Genomic DNA, 5550 nt, shown 5'->3' on the forward strand with positions numbered 1-5550 from the left:
GGGAGGAAGAATGTCATAGATAACTTTGGAAATCTGGAGCTGACTGTGGAAACCCAGTCCAGGAAAATGCACACACATAAAACTTGCATGTAAAATTAGATGCTCTCTGAATGGCCCCTGAAGCCCGTTCATGCACAGTTAAAGTGCACCACAGCTGCTGCAAATGCAACTCCATTAATGAAGCCATGTTCATCTTAGGTTGTGGGTGAGACCCGGCACAAGTGATTCTGTTGCTGAATAAACAGCATTTGGGTCACCATGTGAGTCAACCTCTCTTCTACAGGCTGGAGGAGTGAACAGTGATCAGATAGATGAGGTCTCTGCAGTCATGAGTTTACCTTTTGGATGGAGGAGTGACAGTAAACAAGTATTCAAAGCCACATGATGATTTCAGACCCAGTCATTGTTCCAAAGGGATAAATGAGATGAGTGCAAGGGCATCCCTCATGGAGAGACCCTTGGGAGGAGAGACCTCCTGGAGCAGATGGCACTGGAGTAGAGACTTCCAGGTTGAGAGGACTCCCTGTGAAGTGGGAGGGAAAACACTCAGTAAGGATGAGGGAAACTCAGGTGGCAATGAATCTGGGTGAGGAGCAGGGTGTAGGGAGATGCACCAAAGAGGGACACAGGCTAGTCCTGGTGAAAAACGACGAGTCAGGATGGAGCTGTGCTGTGCATACACAGTGACCCTGGGGAAGGACGGTCGCCCTCCTCCCATCCACCCACATCTGTGCCTGCCCGTGCAGCCTTATTCTACTCTGATGGGTCAGCAGGCAACTGGCTTCTGCCTGGAAATGGCCCATTCTGGTTTGCATCTTCTCTCCTTGAGCGCAATGGCAGCAGCTCCCAGATCTGCAAGCTTCTCATGGCTGTGCACAAAGGGACTTGCCAATGCCTAGTGCCCCATAAATAGTTGTTGAAAGAAAGCAGCCGCATCCTTGTGAGCCAGACCTCCAGCTGTGTTAGTGTTAGAATGATTTCTGACCAGCCTAAGGGCAATCTCAGCTGAACACCAAGGGGCCACCTGAAAACCCCACTGTTGGGTAGGCGGTTTATTTGCAGTTGTGGTGTACAAATGTTTTAAACATGTACTTGTGCCAGGTGGTGAATTTTATAAACCAAATTATTAACTATGTAAACAATTAAATGTGTAAGTAAATAAACTCCTAATGCTGTTTGTGGCAGGGATTTCCTACAGTGAGAGATGAAAATCTGGCCCATGGCCTTTATGAAGACCCCACCTGGGGCTGGCCCTTTTCTCTCTCTTCCTCCCCACCCTCTCACCACATACACACATGCACACACCCTGATGGAGAGTACATTGTTCAGATGCACAGAGGACACCAAATCATTCAACAAGTCCTTGTCCCATTTACCAAACCTGGTCAGTTTTCCAGCTCTTTACCTTTGTTCAGAGGGTGGCCTGCTACCGTAGATAGCTGCTTTGATATTCCATCTCCCTTTAGGATGCTGCCGATCTTCCAGAGGGACAATTATAGGTAGGTTTCCTTCCCTCTTTTTCTAGATTCCAGAAACACAAGGGGTTTTTCAAGTCTAAGCCCAGCAGCTCCTGCAGGGAGGAGTGCCCAGAATAATGGATGAGGAGCTTGGGGCTGGGTCTGGACCTGCCTCTTGCTGCCAGGACTCCTGAGGGCCACCGGAGGTGGTATCCAAGATCTTTTCTAAGGTGCCTGTCTGAGGACAAAAGCAGGTCATAGGTGGGAACCAAAGTCAGACAAAGAAGCAGCGAGGAGAGCCTGGACACTCCCTTCCCTGGCTTGCCTTTAATTGGAGAGGGTAGGGGGATGGGGAGGGTAACTTGGCAAAGACTCCACACAGGTGTGGGTGCACATCCTGACTGATGGACCCTGAAAGTCACTGTCAGCCCCGGACATGAGGATCATAGGCAGTGTACATAGGCTCTTGGGACAACTACCAGGTGTAGAAATTCCAGGGTCCAGAGAGTTTACTGGGTAGTGTTTGGATCAGAAATTCTGAAAGTATCCAAGCACTGCCAGCCACCCGTCCTCCCTGTGAGGTCTGGGAGAGTCAGATTTCCACACAGAAAGGGGAGGGAGAAAGAGGTTGCTTGCAGATCTGCCCATCCCAGAAACAGGAAGATGATTCTAGAATAGGTGCAGGTTTATTCACTGCTCACTCTGGGCCATGTATTGGTCCCACTTTTTGATGAGGACATTTAGGCTCATCCTGCCTCAGGCCAATAGAACTATTAAGTAATGTATTTTTCCAGAATCATCCTTTCCCAACTTCAATATGATGTCTCCAGAGTTGGAAAATGAAGTCTATGTATAAAAGTGAAAGGAAGAGGGATGACCTCAGGGCTCTGAGCCTTTGAGAACACTCACCTGTTCTTAAAAACTCCTCACTCCAGACTGCTCAAAACTGGCTGGGTGTGGTGCTGCAGGTCTGTAACCCCAGCAGCTCAGAGGCTGAGTCAGGAGGATCGCAAATTCAAAGCCAGATTCAACAATTTAGTGAGGCCCCAAGCAACCTTACATGTTAAGTGCATGTTATGTTAAGTGCATGTTATGTTAAGTGCATAACATGCACTTCATGCACTTAGCAAGACCCTGTCTCAAAAAAAGGCTGGGGATGTGGCTCAGTGGTTAAGTGTCCCTGGGTTCAATCAATTCCTGGTACAGAAAAAAAAGACTGTTCAAAATTGAATTTTTTTTAACACTGAAGCACAGATGTTTTGCCCATCAAGTTCACAAAGATCAACAAGAAAGGACTAAGCCAGAGTAAATGCATGTTCAGGGAACACGTTCTCATATTACCAGTGTGGTAATGTGAATTTTTTTTTTTTTTTTTTTTTTTTTTGGTGCTGGGGATCAAACCTAGGGCCTCATGCATGTTAGGCAAGCCTTCTACCACTGAGTCACATCCCAGCCCTAAATTGATGTACACTCTCTAGGCGAAAATATGGCAAAATGCATTTTAAAACATAAACATGTTTAAATCCTTCAGCCCAGGAATTCCCCTTCTAGGAATTTATCTTGAGGAAATTACCATAAATTCACACAAAGATTCATTACAAGGAAATCTTAGTTCAATGTTGTTTAAAAACAACCTAAATATACAACAGAGTTATTTAAGTCAGCTATCAGGCCCTTTGTATGTCACGGGAGGATGCCTCTTCCCTTGGTTTGTGGGGTTTCCACAAACCTGATTTCTTTTCCCACTTTTTCCTCCCCTCCAAAGAGGGGCCGTGGGCTTTGCAGTGGTTGGTGGGCACAGACATTGGCAGAGGTGTCCAAAGATTCTTTACTTGGGGCAGTAGCTGCCTTTCTTTCTCTCTCTAGCCCTGAGGGTCAAGGTAGGGCAGGTGACAAGCTGTCTGCTCCCTAGATCTAAGCTTTTCCTGGAAGGATTCTTCTATAGAAGGGAGTCAGCAAGCTCACTGTCTCTCACGGTAAGGGATGCCTTCCAGTTTCACCTCAATCAGGAGTAAGGCTCATACTCTGGTTCTCCACCTGCCGTTTCTTAATGGCTTTGGGTGAAGAGATGGGTGCTCCTTACCAGTTCTCTCAAAAACCCTCAGAATCATTTAGTGGAATACTTTGTTGCACAGTATGGCAAAAAAATAAAATAAAATAAAGTTTACAGGAAACAAAATATGTAATACATAACTGAGAAAATGGGGGATGGCAATATGCTGAGGTTCTCACTTATTTTTCATTTTCTAAAATTTTTTACATAAATTTGTGTTGTTAAAAATAAAATAAAAATCCATATTTGATAAATTGTTTTCTCAGGGCAAAGCCTACCCTGAAGCCCTGGTCCCGGTCCTGGCTCCCATGTGACGTCACATTTTCCTCTGTATCCTCACCCTGCCTTCCACAGTTCCGCCACCTTTGTGTATGTTATCAATGTCTGTTGAAATACCTCCTCCTGCTAGATTGACAGTTCCTTGAGGAGGAGACCTAGCAGATTCATCCCTGTGACCACAGCCACGTGCATACTTGGTTCTCAACGGATGCCTGGCCAAGGTGGAGGTGAGCACAAGACGAGCCACACTTTAATCAGTGAGAGTCCCAGTGCCAAAAGGGCAGCAGCAGCAGAAGTGGTGAGCAGCTCTTCAACGATGAGGCAAGGACAGCGGGCGGGAAGTCCAAACGTGAAATCAACCCTTCTTGGAGACATGGTCTTCCCCAAGGGGCTTCTCTGCAGTTGGTTACCACCATGGTTTGGGGGCAGTTTAGGAGTTCCTCTGCCTTAAGGAAGCGAATAGCCCAGTGAACTTCAGAGTTTCCTCCACATCTGACTCCAGGTTATGTGAGCCTCTGTGGATCATTCTATAGATCAGGGCACGAGGTAAGCAAGCAGGGTGAGTTAAGATCTCTTTGGGACCCTGTAACCATTTGACTCCACTGCTCCCCCAGTCTGCAGGGCTGGAGGGCTTTGTCTCTAGTCCACAGAGGAGCAGTGGCAGTGGAACCATCCAGTCTGTAGCCCCCGCCTCCGCCAGCTACAGGATGTCTGATCCTAGATTTATTTGCACCTTGAGCATCCTAACCACTGATGGTAGTCCTTGGGTGCTGGGGAGATACTCTGATAGCATTATTGTAAGAAATCCGCTGTTTTAATCAAGCTAGTTTAAGTTTGCATTCTATCATTTGTAATCAAGGGAATAAACACATAAAATGTTCCTTTTTTCTTTTTTTGTACCAGGGATTGAGCCCAGGGGCATTTAACCACAGAGCCACATCCCCAAATCTTTTCATTTTTTATTTTGAGACAGGGTTTTGCTAAGTTGCTTAGGGTCTCACTAAGTTGCTGAGGCTGGCCACATACTTGAGATCCTCCTGCCTCAGCCTCCCAAGCCAGTGGGATTACAGATATGTGCCACTGTGCCTGAGAAAATGTTCATTTTTAAAATTGGTACATAATAATTATACAGAAAACTGGGTCTCATTGTGGCATATTTACATGCACTTAACATAATTTGATCAGTTTTAATCCCCAATTCCTCCTCTTGCCCTCCCTCCCTTCCTCCCCTGATTTCCTTCCTCTACCCTCCTGGGTGGAAAGCTTCATGAAAATGAATGTAATCCTCGCACAAAGCCCATACTAATCTCCTTTGTATTGTTCCAATTTTAGTGTATGTGCTGCTGAGGCAAGCACCAAAGTTTCATGTTTTAAAAAAACCTGCACAAAGAAGTCACAGTGCCGAGCATGGTGGCACACACCTGTAATCCCAGCGGCTTGGGACGCTGAGGCAGGAGGATGGAGAAATCAAAGCCAGCCTCAGCAAAAGCAAGGCGCTAAGCAATTCAGTGAGACCCTGTCTCTAAATAAAATACAAAATAGGGCTGGGGATGTGGCTCAGTGATCCAGTGCCTGAGTTCAATCCCCTCCTCCCCCACAAAAAAAGAAGTTGAAGTTACAGTGGCAGAGTTATTTTGTATAACAAGAGTTTCAATTTTTGTTATTTTGTATAAGAATATTTCTATTTTCTGTGATAATAGTTTCTCCATCTCTGAAGATACAAAGACTAATAAAGAGTGGTTAAGAGGAAATTAAAGGAAA

General features: G+C 45.8%; 1 non-coding gene across 1 annotated transcript; it reads right to left on the bottom strand.

Annotated features, from left to right (window-relative positions):
- Positions 1–5038: 5038 nt before the first annotated feature.
- Positions 5039–5145, bottom strand: LOC113187225 (U6 spliceosomal RNA). The gene has a single exon (XR_003301393.1). It is a non-coding gene; the product is annotated as a U6 spliceosomal RNA (small nuclear RNA).
- Positions 5146–5550: the final 405 nt, after the last annotated feature.

The sequence above is a fragment of the Urocitellus parryii genome, chromosome 2 (genome assembly GCF_045843805.1).
Source record: "Urocitellus parryii isolate mUroPar1 chromosome 2, mUroPar1.hap1, whole genome shotgun sequence".
Taxonomy (NCBI): domain Eukaryota; kingdom Metazoa; phylum Chordata; class Mammalia; order Rodentia; family Sciuridae; genus Urocitellus; species Urocitellus parryii.